The 16,251-nt window shown below is 36.6% G+C and overlaps 1 long non-coding RNA gene across 2 annotated transcripts; it reads left to right on the plus strand.

Moving 5' to 3' along the window:
• Nucleotides 1-10,313: 10,313 nt before the first annotated feature.
• On the plus strand, nucleotides 10,314-14,104 carry LOC110727181. 2 transcript variants are annotated; one of them, XR_002512497.1, is made up of 5 exons: nucleotides 10,314-11,452; nucleotides 12,260-12,357; nucleotides 12,535-12,623; nucleotides 12,742-12,798; nucleotides 13,660-14,104. It is a non-coding gene; the product is annotated as an uncharacterized LOC110727181 (long non-coding RNA). The 2 variants fall into 2 exon arrangements; XR_002512496.1 differs by lacking the exon at nucleotides 10,314-11,452 and having other exon boundaries at nucleotides 11,927-12,357.
• Nucleotides 14,105-16,251: the final 2,147 nt, after the last annotated feature.

Below are 16,251 nucleotides of genomic sequence, written 5' to 3' on the forward strand. Positions count from 1 at the left end.
AAGCAAAGCACCACTGCAGATTCTACAACTGAAGCCGAATACTTGGCATCTTTGGAAGCAGCTAAGGAGGTAGTTTGGATTCGTAAATTTTTAGTGAACTTGATGTTGTAACCTCCATCAAGGTTCCAATAAACCTCTATTGTGATAACAATGGAGCTATTTCTCAGGCCAGGGAGCCAAGAGAACATCGGAAGGTCAAACATGTCAAGCGGCGATTTCACATGATAAGGGAATGGAAGTCCGAGGGTGAAATTAGAATTTGTAAGATTGGAACGGACGACAATGTAGCCGATCCACTGACTAAACCTTTGCCTCAGGTGAAGCACAACAAGCACGTTGAGGCAATGGGAATCAAGCACGTTGGAGATTGGCTTTGATCTCCCTAATATATATATATATATATGTGTGTGTGTGTGTGTGTGTGTGTGTGTGTGTGTGTGTTTTAATTAAACTTGATGTCTTAATGTAAAACACTATGTTGAAAAATTCGGTTTTGGAGCAATTAAAATTTCTGCAAATTTATTATTACTCCATTTCTATTTAATTGTGGTTTAAAATTAAATAATGAGTTCATTCGATTTATGAGAATATTCAAAACAGGGTATCAAGACCATGTCTTGGATAAAGAAACACCTGTTAAGTGAACATTGAATATTTCAATCGAAAATTTTCCCTAATCAAGGTCATTTAAATGATGGACGATTAATGACCACTTGAGATTAGTGTGTAGTATGATTTATAGCACCATTTCTTGTGCTACGAGGACATGATTGTCATAAATCATTTGCACAAGTATTGGTTTTGAACTGTACCGGATCGGCCTATGAGAATACTTTAAGAGATATAATATCGTCATAAGTATATTTTTCATCATAGCTAACAGAAAGTTTTTCCTCAACCATGAGTATTGTAAGTTCTCTTGTTTGGGTACTAGTCGTTTTGATGTTGTCAAACGTCTGCCGTAAATGGGGATTATAACGGTAACACTCGGGCGACTAGGTCCTCTTAGTAAGGGAAGCTAACAATGCAAGACTGGGAATGTCCCTCTATTAACAATAGGGAACATGTATTTGTTGTTTACAAGGCCTGTCAAAGAGCGAGACTGTGAAAATGCATGGCCGTGCTCAGATGGATTTTAGAAATCATTTCCTTATTGACAGTCAAACTCGGAAATTGAGAAACACTTCTTGACGTAATAAGGATGACGAAGAATCTTACTTTACAGTTCATGAAGAGACATTAAGTGACATAGGAAATGGGCTATACACTAATTGCACACTTGTCCGGAAGGACAATTGGGAGATTGAAAGGAATAGTGTAACACCCTAGAAATTCCTTCCCTTTTAAAATACCTGTTTTGCCCTTTTCAAAATACGAAGAAGGAAAATCTAAGACATTACCGCCACCGTGAAAACGGCTAAGGCAATTATCAAAGACACACAGCGGAAGACTACCATTAAAACTATTTAAAATCAAGTCAACTTTAAAAGTCAAACCAAATGAAAGTAAAAGTGAAACAAAGTCAAACGAAGTCAATCTACAACTTGGAACCATTGTAGGCCCTTAAACCAAAACACTTGAAAACCTCTTTGCGTTAGTCTCACAATCAACATAATTAAATAATAAATTAAAGCAATAAACACATCATATTCTAACGAGAACTAAGCATGATTCACTCTTCACTCATGCCCCTTCATGATTATGCTTCATCACCTGAAAAGCTTCTCTCTACTTGTCCCCACTACTCGCCATTAGAAATGGGTCGTCGTAGGGCCAAGGTAAAGACAAGGCCAGACAAACACACAATACACACAATCAGCAAAGCTGAGTACATAAGCGTAATTAACACACACTAACATGCTTTTATCCTATCAACATACAACTTACCTCGATGCACCTGTTTACAAGCACACAACAATCATCACTTGACTCAACGACTAATTAATATTTATTTAATTTTGATTACACATCGAACGGGTTTCCAACCAACTACCTGCCTCAAATAAATTGAGGTAAACTACATCGGGAGCTAACCGGGTAGGCAAATGCCACACGAAGTGATTGGATCCTGCGCATAATAAATAATAAAATGGAAAGTACAGCGTCCTATACCCCCAGTTAGAGTTATGGTCAAATATAAAGTCGCATAACCCCCCATATGTTCATACTCAAGGTATATACGTTCCAAGAGTTTTGGTGTGTAATCTCTTTCACTTTACGTGATTTACAAATTATTAGACTTGGTGATGACTCTCAAACACAACACAACCAAACATTTCAATTCACTCAAGCAATCAAACAACCAATTTAATTTAGTGACCATATAAATTTAGTGTGGAATCCTTTTTAAACTACCTCGGTGTTAAATTACACCTTAAGTGCATAAGGCACCGCAAATCCTATCCCTCAGTGTTAGAAACAACTTAAGTGCACATAGGCACCGCAATATAATTTATCCATGTGTACTAAGACACTTAAATAGCTCTTTCCTCATGCTTATAGCATCAATAAAAATTATATGAACCATAATAAAATTCTTCTTCCATAATCCAAACCAAGATAAACATCCAGTTTAACCAAACATGCTTTCTAACATGCCAATAATAAAAGTATGGTTCAATATCAACATGCCAATATAATTAATTCCAATCACCATAAAAAATTCATCATCACAAATCATTCACCAACATTAATACAATCAACAAATTTCATCCAACACCTATCATGATACTACTTGGAATTAATTTAACAAAGCCTAGCATGCTTCTACATGTTCCAATAATCACCAAGTACGCGAACGTACCTCGAATATGATCTTAAAATAGCCACGATTACACGAAATAGCTCACTTCGAATTCTCCTATAAACCACAATTATAAAAGAAGTATTAATACTCTTTTAACACAAAATTCCAGAAATATATACTCTTTTTAAATCACTCAAAAACCCTCTAAAATAATCTGAATTGTTATTTAAAACCCTTGATTTGTTCCCAATTAAATGGGTAATTAAAGATCTTTTCAAGAAACTTTAATTAGACTTTTTATATAAAAATTCCAGCATTATTAAAACTTATGAAATTGCTATAATTTAGTTTAAAAACATTAATGTTAATAATTTCAATCAACCACAATCAAATTCCATCCATAAACATTAATTTAAAAACCTAGGGTTTCCAATCTTGGGGCTTTTTAATTAAAAACCAAAATCTAAAAATTATAATTAAAATACTTGTTATTAAACATCCTAAGAATCATCACAAAACCCAAAAATAACAATTGGATTTAGGGTAGATTTAATTAAAATAAGAAAAACAACATATATCTTTCGTTAAAATCAAAAACTGCCCGAAAATCATATTTAGAGGCTGAATTTAATAATTAATTAATTGCATATTAATTAAAATAAGAATATTGTTTACACACGAAAACACTATTTTTTTTGTAACAATCGGACGAGTTAGAATTTAATCGTGATTACATCGAGATTAAGAAAATTACGAACGGAGAATACACAATATGCAACCACCTGGCCGCCGCTACCACGCTGCCAGGTGGCTGTTGCCACCGGAAAAGGTTAGTGGTGGTGGCCGGCGTGTGTGGTGGTGGTGGTGTAAACAATAAATAAATAGATTAATAAATAAAAGGGGAAGGGGAAAATTAAGGAAAAATAAAATAAGAGGGGAGAAAGAGAACGTACCTTTGGGTGAATTTTGACCCTGGGCACATGAGAAGTATTTATACTCCCTCTTAGCCCTCCTACTTACTTCCCTTAATAATCTCTTTCCTAATCGGATTAGGATTTGACTTTCTTTAAAACTTGTCTTTTTAAATTATTTAATGTAAAATAATGTGCCCCGATATTTTAAATCATAAAATCCAATATTTTCAAGATTATTAAATAATACAATATATTTTTAATTAAAATCATTCTTTTTGTATAGAAGAAACCCTAAATAATTTATTTCATATTGTTTAAATACTTCAAGAAATACTTATTTAAATTTAAAATACGTATAAAAATACGGGGTATTACAAATAGTGTCCTTCCAACAATTGTATTATTCCTATAGAGGGTTCGAAATTATTAGAAAGCTAATTCTTCAGTGAGGTCAAGTGATCGGAATGCTTAGGTGGAAGCCGCTTCCAATCAATAATATTAATGTGTAATTAATATTACGACTTAATCTTGACTAAACCCTTCGGGTCGCACCCAATCGAATAACCGATCCGAAACGACGAATCAATCCGAAGGATTAGATGAGTCATTAGAGTATTAAGAACAAAGACGTCGGATATCGAGCTTAGAGCGTTGAAACCGAGCGTCGCAAGTCAAGTCGAATTAAGAATTCGGCGAGACGAGAAATCAAGCAAGCGACAAGTACAAGCTAGGTCGTAGCCTCGCATTGGCCTAGCCATGCGAGTGCTAGGCTAGCCTAAGCTACCAAGCGCATCACAAGGCATGCCTCAAGCCTAGCATGCATTGCTTGATAGGCCGAGCATGCTGGCAGGGCTGGTGCACCTAACCGCAAGCATGCTAGCGTGCTAGTGTGTTGGGCCACGCACCCAACCGCAAGCAATACAGCAGCTAGCACGAGCATCGCGTAGTCAGCAGCAGCATGCTATGCATGCTTGTGCTATGGGCTATGCGTGCTGGGCATCGCATAACTCTCCCATAAGCAGCACATGCAACGCATCGTAGCAGCAGCCCACAATGCGTGTGTAGCTTACTGTGCGCATGTGATGGCAGGCTGGCCAGCAAGCCCAGCCTTGGTGTTAGGCCCCAGCTAGGCAGCCTTGGTAGCCAAGGTAGGCTGCCAGCCAGCCATGCGTGAGGTCAGCCACGGTTTTGGCGGGGACCGATTCTCGGTGGCCTTGCTTGGGGAGCAAGGGGATTTTGGTCCCCCCTTTGGTGGTCCTCACCTACCCATGCTCTCCATATGCCACTTAGAGCTTGTTGATTGCTTTACATTTTAATTTGTTTTTGATTAAAATAAATTGATAGAAAATGCAATTCTGCCACATTGATGGGAGAAGGGAGATCAAGGCTCCTTTCCCTATAAATACCTAAGTTTTGGGTTTGGGAAAAATCACTTGAGTGAACTCAATAAGGCATCTCATCATTAGTGAGAAAACCTTTAACTTAGTAATACTCTAGTTTTATTTGGTCAAGTCCCGACTAACCTTCGGGAAAAAGACCCCTCGGGTCGGGTCGAGGGTGCGAGCCGTCGGAGGCCTTCGCACTTGCGAGGTTAAGCTTTCAAGTAAGAGCTCGTTATCGAGCGAAGCACGCTTCGAGGGTAAGATCGTCTTTTCTCTTTCTATCTTTTTGTTGTTTAATTATTGATTGCATGTTTAGTTGCTTTAATTAGTGGGCGGGTCTTGGGCGAGTTTCTTTCCGCGTAGTGTTGTACACTACGAAACCCAACATCACTTGATTTGGATATATGCCTCCAGTCATGAGACATGTATCTCTGTCTTGTGAACATCAAGTATTTGTTTTGGCAACGAATGTCAATGTTTTATTCAAGTGCTAGGCTACGAATGCTCAAACACACCTCATTTTATCAACTTTTACTTTGTTAAAATCATGGGCTAAAGTTTCAATGACAGATCGAGGGACTTTAAGCCGCTGATGACATATTGATAGGGTATCATCCTCTTTACACTTTTTAAACCCGGTATATTCTCATAACATGACATCACCCAAGACAGCCTTTACTTGTAAAAGCATTCTATATAGTAAAGTATCAATCTAGATTCTTTAGCGCACTAAAACCAGAAAATACCTTTTCTAGTCTTAGCAGCTACTTGTCTTGAACATTTAGCGAATCGAGGATAGTTTCCACATTCTCAATACTACTGAAAGATTCCTTATCTTTAAGGAACTTCGCAGTATGAGTCTCGGATTTATTTCCTTGACTACTTTGATCATCGTCTATCCTAGACTCGATCAAAGTGGGGGCTAACTATAGACATCTACTTTTGGCCCCCTGTCACGACCGGAAGTGCTATGACGATAAATAAAACCATCTTTGTGTTGGATCGACGTGAAGAATACTTATGGATTGCTGATTAAGGCTTAAAACACATAAACAACTAGCTTGACCCAATACGAAATGAATCAAAGCTAACTAAAACTAAGCCCGATCAGTAATTAGGCCTAATCTCGAGATTAAACCTAATTTTTGACGGATTTAGGGGCGCCTAGGTTAAAATCCGAGGTTGTCGCAGGAAAAACCGTGCGCAACTCAAGGAGTCGCGCTCGCCTGGCGCGCGCAACTCACATGGTTGCGCGTGACGTCCAGCACAACCTCCAGTGGTGCGCTCGCGGAAGATTCAGAATTTTGATAAAAAATGCTGAATCGAATCTTACCATAAAGCCAGCGCAAGACAATTGGTTGCGCTTCCCTCAGCAGCGCAATTCAACCACTTGCGCGCAGCAGCCGCGTGCAACCTTTCGAGATGCGCGCGCCACCTGCTGCGGCAGAAGGTTCAAAACCCTAAATTCACTCATTCCTTATAAATAGGGGTGCAATATGAAGCTTTGAACACACAGAAATTAACCCGAAAGTCAGTAGAAACCATGTGATCTTATGCACTAATAATTTCCCCTTGTCCTAAACACTCACACCTTTAATAATTTGTTCTTAAGGCGGAGGTTTCGGAACAAGAAGGAGTTCATAAGTGTTTTAAACGAATATCTAGCAAGGAAAAGTGGTAAAATCCCGAGCACTTAGATAAACCACCTTTTCTTTACTTGTTTAAACAACTTTTAATCGATTAATTGGTGTTGTTTGATCACTTTAAATAAACTTTAGTTAATTAATTTGACATAGTGTTCTTTCGTTAAACAAGACTAGGATTGGACAAATTTATTGATTGTTTTATCACTTAAGCTAATGCGAATCTTGTTTATTTTGTTCTTTTCATGAATTGAATTAAATAAGAATAACGACATTCGTTGCAATGTAATTTTTTGTGATTAATGCGTGTAAATAAAATCAACTAAATTAGTTCTAGGTATCATGTTGCATATATTGTTTGGTGATGAAATTGTGAAAAAGAAAGAGCTAGTAGAGGCCGCACTTGGGCTAGAATAGCGATTCCTTCCTAAAAGGAACGTTATTTTAGTACCCTCGCTCCCGAACTCATTTCTGATACACGTAGACTAATTTGGGCATGGGTAAACTTATGATTCATTCTAAATATCCCTTGAACTCTACTTGGGAGAAAGGCATGAATGAGGTTTATGAGTTTTCCAAAAACTCATTGGCGACTCCTTACTAGTTTCTTTTAAAAAATCATAATGATAGGATCAACTCTAATTCAAGGTCCCCCAAACAGTCAGGAATTCAAATTCTAACACGACTTAAACGGTGTAAAGTCCTAGGCTTTTAATGGGCCATGGGCATAGAGGAGAAGGATCCCCAACGACGGGTACACCCTCCTCACACGTATAAAGTTGATATTTTTGAAATATGCATTGTTTCTAATCTAGCATAACTTTATGTTTTCTCAACAAAAAAATAACAAAACTTTACATAATACTCCGTAATAATAGTTGCCTTTTATCTAATGGTATAAAATCAAGTTAAAATTGGTATATAAATAACGCAAAAATAAAAATGATGCATTTATTCAAATCCAAATAAAGTACTTCGTAATAAATTTTTAAATCATGATAATAATGGAGTAGACATCTTATTTCTAATTTAAGAGTTGTTTTTCCAACTTTCATTTACAACACTCTAAATTCCCATCCTTGCAATTCTAGCCCTTCTATTTTATTTTATTTTATTTTTTTTGTTTTTTTTTTACTCATAACCACCCTTTTTACTCATAACTACCCATATCACTCAATCAAAATCTAGCCCTTTTTTTTTAACAAAAATAACCCATAACCACCCTTTTTACTCATAACTACCCATAACACTAAATTAAAAAAAAAAATCAATAACCACCCTTTAATTAACTTCCTTCTACTGTTGCTAAACATACATACTACATATATATATTGTGCATGAGCACGGGTACACTCTAGTTTTAAAAATTACGGAGTAAATTTTAATAAAGTAGACATTGGAGAAAATTAAAAAAGAACTCATATGACAAATTTTTTGAAAATATAAATCTTGAAATATAAATAAAGTTGAGTATATGAACAGTATAAACTATTAAAATGTTGAGAAGATAACGTACTCTGTATTACTTTGTTTGACTTGGGATTTAATAAGAGATGGGGATTTGATATAGTGAGAAAAAAAGATATATTCATAACATAAAATATATTCCCTTCGTTTTATATTTTATTTTTATTTTTGAAATATCCCTTCATTTCAATTTGATAGTTTGATATTGACTTATTATATAGTCAAGTTTTTAACACTTTAACCAAAAACTCATATTAATATATAAAAAAAAATGAAAAATATACTTTAATAATCCCAACTATTGGCAAATTACTTCTAATAAGGCCAACTAAGATTAATTAATCTAGTAGTTCCAGTGACCGGCAACCTGTTGAAAGGGTAAAATTTTTATTTTTGTTTTTTTTTTGAAAGCCACGTGTCAGCTTGTGATTTGCTCCAAATTTTTTTTAAAAAAATTTAAAATTTACAAAAATGAAAAATTAATTCCAACCATCCCCCTCTCTTCCCCCACCCCTAACCCCACCATGAAACCCTAGCCCATTTCTAACCCCACCGGAAACCGGCCAACCTCCCCCTTAATCCCCGAAAATGGCCGAGCGGCCCCTGCCACCCTTGAGACTACCATAACCCCTCCCTCCCCCTTCCCCTAACCCCAGCCCCGTAACCCCTCCATTCCACTTGAAACCCTCAACGAAGCTTTAAACATCGTCTTTGGCCACCAATTGTGGTTGGAAAAAGCAACCCCTGACGAAGAGGGTGGTTTTGGGATTGAAAAAGGAGTTGCACCGAGGAGAGAGAAAGGGTGGAGGAAGAAGAAGGTGTGAAAGCCATTAATGGAGCTTAAATTTGGGGATTTGACTTCTTTATTTTTTTTGGGTTAATTGAGCATTTGATAGTGAATGAAAAAGAAGTGCTAGTGCTGCTAATTTCTGGGGAGTATATATGAAAGTTGATGGTGCAGAAAAGAAGAGGGGGGGTATGTAGGTGGCCGGAGCCAGGCACTACTATAAAAGTGACATTAGGTAACACCAATCAGTAACACTTTCAAAGTTATAAAGCTATTCAATATATTAGTAAGGGAGTCAGGGCGTGGCCGCGTCGGTGGCTTGCGTGAGGAAGGGTGGTTGTGTATTTTCTTAAAAAAAAATTATTTTTTTTTCAATTTTTTAAATTTATTTTAGGACCAATCACGTGTTGACACGTGTCTTGATAACTTGTAATGACAGGTTGTTGACCGGTTGGGACTAATACAAGCAAAGTAATAGCATACACTAGTAGAAAAAATGAAAAAGGCACCCCCCTTTTCCCACCGGTTTTTAAAAACCGGTGTGAAAAGAAATGGGCGGAATTTGGATAATTTCTTTTCCCACCGGTTCCTTATAAACCGGTGGCAAATCTTGAATTTCGCACCGGTTCATTCCAAGCCGGTGGGAAAAGTTTATTTAGAACCGGTCAATTTTCTTTCTTACTCTTTCATTTCCTCGATCTTTCCTCCTCTCTCATCTGCCTCTCTCTCTCCTCCATTGAAGCATACTCGACATTCTCCATTGAAGGGGCTTCTGATTTGCAAGTGCCCACCGTCGACCATTGCTGGGTCTGCCTCTAATTGTCGGTGCTAGTGATGGTGGGTTCCAGCCTCTAATAGTCTCAAGCACCACCGAATTCGTTCGCAAGTGCCCACCGTCGACCATTGCTGGTTCTGCCTGCTCCGGTCACACGCACCTCCGTCCTTGTGCTCCACCACCACCGTCCAACAGCTGACCACCAGGTTCGTTGTTGAATTCTATTTATTTAACTTCTTACCTCAATTTCGTTTTCTTCTTGCTAGGGTTACAATTTTGATTGCAGTTTTTAGGTCAAAATTGGGGCAATTTCATTGTTATTGTTGTTGTTTTTAAATTATTATAGGTTATTAGTTCTGAAATATATTGACATTTTTCTAGGGTTTTGTTAATTTAGATTTTTCAATTTATTTTTATTAGCTTCTAATTTTCTGGAATACATGTTTGATTCCTTAATGGTCCAGGATAGAAATGGAAATTTAGCATCCGGCACGATTGCGAACCTTGTTGATGAGCTTGGTGCTGTGGTTATTTACAGAGAAGGACTTCCAATGAATGTATCTGTCACCATGTCTATCTCCTATGTGTCAACTCCAAGGTTGATGTATGTGTAACTTCAATTCTTGAACTTCTTGTTATTGTTTATCATGCTGATCATACTTTGGTTTGTTGTATGAGTGACTTGTGATGGTTTGCTTCATTATGAATGTTAACATGAGCTATTTTGGTTCGGGCAAATGCTAGTGATACTACTCAAATTTAAGCTATTTTGTTGATACTAGTCTAGTTTAACTATTAAGTAGATTATTGGAATGACTTTTTAATTGTTTAGTTAATTTTATAATTTTTTTGGTGTGTGTGTGTGGGAGGGGAGTGACTGAAGATATCTCATTCTTGTCATGATGTGAAGTCTGATGAATAGAGCAAGAAGCCCATAGCTTAGTGGAGCAAGGCTTCAGTTCCCGTGGCTGTGACCTGGGTTCGAGGCTCATATCCCCCCTCCCCCGTGGGTAATACCCCCTTGATATTCCTGTGATAGGAAATCAAGGTGAAGCCCACCCCTTACCCCTAAAAAAATGAAGTCTGGTTTGCTTATTATGCCAACATTCCTTCCTCCAAGAAAGAACGGTTAAATTATTTTTTCCGTAAGGCAATTCATGAGTTGAGTGGTTATTATTCAGTCTCTTTAATGAGGCTAACTAAGGATAATTAAGCACATGCTCTATAATTTATTAAACTAGATTATGATTTATGCATCATTGCTAGAAGAATTTTTAAGTGTATACACAAACAGTTAAGACTCAGGAGGTTTCTTTCATGTGATTATTTATGAACTAATTGCTACATTCCTGAACTTGTAGTGTTTTTTCCCCATCTGTATAAAGTAAATAAATATCTAGTTTTCAGTTCTTATGCCTTTACTAGAGAAGAAAATACTAGTAGTTATAACTGTTAATTCACATAATGTTTCATGGTCAGATCTTTGGTTATGTTCTTGGTGTTTCCGCTGGGTTTGTTGTTGGTAAGGCCCTATGGTTCATACTAGGGCTTGCATCGCCAATCTACTTGGTCAGGGTGGCTCTCGCAAGTATGGTTTGACCTGGAATTAGCTCAGATATTTCAAGAATGATAGAGACCGGCGAGATTGGATCACCTGTGGTGCTGCAGCTGGAGTGGCTGCTGCTTTTCGTGCTCCTGTTGGTGGTGTACTTTTTTCCCTTGAAGAAGCAGCCTCCTGGTATGCTTACTCTTGGTTACCAGCAAAGCAAATTTTGTACAATTTGAATCTGGAATTTGATGCATCATAAAAGGTTTCATGCATGAAGCTTAGCATAGAACAAAGATTTTAATTTGTCCATCTATCTTATTGTTAAAGCCTCAGTCATATCTTGGACCTAGTTTATGTATATGTGAGGGATAAGATGAATTTATTTATTAATTTAGGTAATCTTATTACTGCAAAATGAAAATCTGATGATGGAAGTGGAATGTATAAGATATTTATAATGGATAGGAGCCTAGATATGTACATATGTAGTAATGCTATTCTTTTCTGACAACTTAAAGCCTATGTTACTTTGGCTCTTCAGCTTGTCTTCCTACCCATGTGGAACAATCGACATTCTGACAAGGGTATATAATTCTTACACAACACTCCATGCTCACTCATTCACTTCAATTATCTTGAACCCCTAATTGTAGAGAAAAAATGTACAAATATAATGAAGATGAGAATAAGTACGATATGTTTTCACAAGTACGTTTCACACAAGTATTTCAACAAAAATTAACTATCAAGTCTGCTTAACATGTGTGCATGCATCTGTATGCTTTAACTCACGCAAAGTCTTCCAAAATGAACATGTTCCACATATGTCGTGTGACTCGTGTCCTTGCAACCATGTCCAATTCTAGGATGTGTGTTGTATCTGATTTTTACATTCTAGTGTAGCAATTATTTTGATATGTACCTGCATCCCTATTCTCCTTCATATATACTAGAGGATTTATATCAACTATGGCAATGATAATGTCCTCTATGCAGTAACTCAGTTAGCACAAACTGTGATGCATAGTGCTATTGGAAAAATGCCACTTGACAGGACCTTTATGGAGAGAGACACTATAAATGCAAACATTGTGGTATGATTCTTATCACCATGTCCTTAATCCTTTACTATTATAATTTTATCTCTGAATATTGACATATATATTCCTTATGCTTGCGGTGTATGATCTTATTTGCCTTAGTAGGGTTTCTTCATATTGTGTTTCAATGTGTGATGTATGAGTAAGTTTATATTTTACATGAATTAGTAGGGTTTCTTCAGCATCAACAAGTAGGGTGCTTTACTCTTTTTGGCTAAGTTCTTGTTCGTGGCGCGTTCGATTTGCTTTAAACTTAAAAGGTTTAATCTTTGCTTTCCTCAATTTATTTTTCCTCCAATATTTTACTTATTTAGCATTTTCAATTAATTGCAAATTCTGATTATAATTTGGACTAATTTGAGCTTGATCATGCTGTAGGACTTCAATATGAGTAAAAAGCAGTTGATCTTATCAAAGGGGAGCAATTTAATCCAGGTGACTAAAAGCTGTTGCTTCGTCTTCGTTATTTATTATGATTATTATCTGACCACTTAAATAAAACCAATGTACTGCTCTCAATTTGGTCAATTTAGTTGTTTTATGTACATATATTGAAGGTAGTAGTTTTTAGTGGGATGTTAATTAACATTTGTAGTGAAGTTGGAAATTTTATTATGATTGCTTTCAATTAAAATCATTTTGAAACACTGGAATTGAAATAATCTCGTGTTTTTCGTTGATCAATACTCTTGTGATATTAGTTTTCCAAGCTTTTTTTTAATTGAGAAGTTATGTTAACACATGATACTGACTGTTATTTGTTGTTAACATAAACGCTTGCTTATTTGCTGTATTAAATTCCAACAATATCTAAGTTGTAATTATTCGCGGTGGTTGGTAGAAGCCTGGGACCAGAAACTGTGTGTCCTTGTTAAATTAATCCCCGCTCCTCCCATATGCACAATGTGCTAAAGGATAGTAATAACCATTGATAGTATTATTACTGCTAGGATACATGGTCCACAATAGGCTAAGTCCCTGGCTAAGCTGCCCTCTGCTGTGGACTTGCATAGTTTCTGACATTTGATTCGTAAGTCTTTCAGATCTTACAAGTGAACTACCAAGTATGAGTTAATCAAATACGGAGTTCTAAATAGCAGTCACGGTTGTGTCAACATGCATTCAACAGCTATCTGTGGTTTTTTCAAAGTTTTGTCTGGCCTTTTAGCAACCCACAACCTGAAAGAGTAGCCATGACTACCTTATACGACTGATTTTAGTTAATGTCATTGCAGTCCATCACCTCATAGAAAACGTATTAACTAGTATATACCATGCTGAGTTTGTCTCGTGCAGGTCCTGTAGCAGGTCTTACTCTGGTACAGATTCTGCTGCAGTCTCTGTTCTGGGTGCTGGATTTGGTTTGCTGGGTTCTGGCTTTGTTGAGTTCAGGTCTGCTAGGGTCTGGTTTACAGACGCTCGGGTTTCTGGTTTCTGGTTGCTGTGCTGTTCCTGGCTACTAGGATCTGGTTGCAGGCTCTGGTGCAGTTCATGTGCTGGATTTGGTTGCTGCAGGTGTTGGGTGGCTGGCTATGCTTGGTATGCTCATCTGTTTGGAAACCTGCTGCTGGAAGCCTACTGGTTGTGTCTGTTTGGGTTGTTTCTATTTTTTGTTTCTGTTAGGGTGGGCTGCTGTCTTCTATTGCAGTGCATCATGGTTGGCTATTTTTGAAGAAAATATATATGTTAGTGTTTATATGTCCATTTTTTTTTAGTTTTTTAAAGTGTAATATTACAAGTTATTGAGGCAAATATATGTGTTTTATGTATATTATGATTATATATAAGTATTTGGTACAATTTAAGTGAAAAAAATGCAAAAAAAAAAAAAAAAAAAAAAAAAAAATAATTTTTTGGGGCACTTTTGGCACCGGTTTTGGAAAGAACCGGTGCTAAAAGTTTTTTTAAAATTTTTTTTGGAGACTTTTGGCACCGGTTCAATGTGTAAACCGGTGGGAAATGTCATGGTTTTGCCATCAGTTCACCCCAAAACCGGTGCGAAAAGTCTTCCATCTATATAAATCACATGTTTTTGCCACCGGTTCACTCCAAAACCGGTGGGAAAAGTGGTTTTTGCCACCGGTTTTGAACCGGTGGGAAATCTTTGAGGATTTAGCACCCCCCAAATCAGAACGGTTCAAAACCGGTGGGGAATGTGTGGTTTGAACCGGTAGGGATTGGGGTTTTTCGCCTAGTGATAGTTGGGATTATTAAATTATAAACCTTAGTTGGGATTATTAGAAGTAAATCACCAATATTTGGGATTATTAAAGTGTATTTTTATAAGAAAATAATAATATTCATGTGATATATTGTTATATTCATCTCGATGTGTTGGTTTATAATATTATTAAATAACTTTTGCGGATATATAATTAAAGATATTGATGGTCAAGGAAGTATCTTAAAGATCGTGTATAGTCGATTTTTTTTTTGGTTCGATATTTGCGGATCAGACACTTTGAGAGTGAGGGGGGAAGGGTAAGGGATTCCCACCCTTAAAGTGTCTCTAGTGGAAATAAAACTCCTAACCTTAAAGGTACAATCTTTCCCACTAGATCAAACTTAGCTTGATATATAATTTTAACATAATCATTTGATTTTAAAGGATGAGAAACATACTTGTACCAAATTATAGTTGAAAATAATATTGTGGTCAAATATATAATTTAAACTACAATGTAGGTATCTATTTTCACTATTTAGCTAATTGGTTACAACAACAACAATAAGAATAGCAACAATAACAAAGCCTTAGTTTCGAATTAAACTGATTTAGGTCGGCTAACATGAATCATCACATGAAACCGTATGATATAAAGAAAGGGACATAACAAGATAATCGGTTGAAAGACTTTGAAAAAAAGTTGAGTAAAAGAAAGGGAATTCAAGAAAAATAAAGGGAGTTTTAAAAGGGAACCAAGAATAAAATTCAAGAAAGTTTTAAAAAAAGAATCAAAAAATCAAATTCAAGAAAGTTTAAAAGAAGTGGTTAAAACGTTGGAATAAAAAACATAAAGATTTTGAGAAAACTTTAACAAAGCAAATCACTACGGTTCATAAAGTACTAATGGGATAAAACAATTATTTAGCTAATTGGTTCTTTTATAATAATTCATCTTACGTGAATTAAAAAGAAAATAAATATGTATTGATGGATTTGTTCACATTATTAAGCATATTTATTGCACCAAAAATAGCTTAAGCATATTTATATTGTATAATTAAAAAAAATACTCCGCATTAAATTGGTATTAAATACGGAGTAATGCATATTACTATGCATGACATGAGAAATAAACAAGTTATACTACTCCGTATATATAAAATACTCCTGAGAAATGAGAAAATGGAAGGATGGTTAGTCCCTCCATCCCCCCCTTCCCCAATATGATGGGGGTTCGATTCTTCAGCTGATTAGACAAAATTAGTAACACTAAACAAAACAGAGGGAGTATTATAAAAGTAGGACCCAATAATGAAAATCGCAATCCATATATAAGCAATGGAATTCCCATTTCGAGTATATCCAGCAAGAGAATGTCCCTGCGGCGGAGGCTTTTGCCGGATAAGGACCTCTACCACCCAAAACAACCGATCCTTCTATAGCTGTCCAGGCAGAATGGTTAGTATCCATTTTCATCAATTACTACTGTTTAATTAAATTTAATTAAATTCTAGTCGTTGTTCTAACAACGCTTGTGGTTTGTGTAATGGGAAGGAAATGCACTGTGGCTATTTCAGATGGTGTGATGTGGCGGAGCCGCCACCGGTTGAGATTCCGCGTATCGGACCCAACAGATACCCGGAATGCCCGTGTGGTGCCGGAATTTGTAGGCGTAAGGTTCAGCGCGATGGGCCTAATGCTGGTCGCCAGTACTTTGCTTG

Source organism: Chenopodium quinoa, unplaced genomic scaffold, assembly GCF_001683475.1.
Source record: "Chenopodium quinoa cultivar QQ74 unplaced genomic scaffold, ASM168347v1, whole genome shotgun sequence".
Taxonomy (NCBI): Eukaryota; Viridiplantae; Streptophyta; class Magnoliopsida; order Caryophyllales; family Amaranthaceae; genus Chenopodium; species Chenopodium quinoa.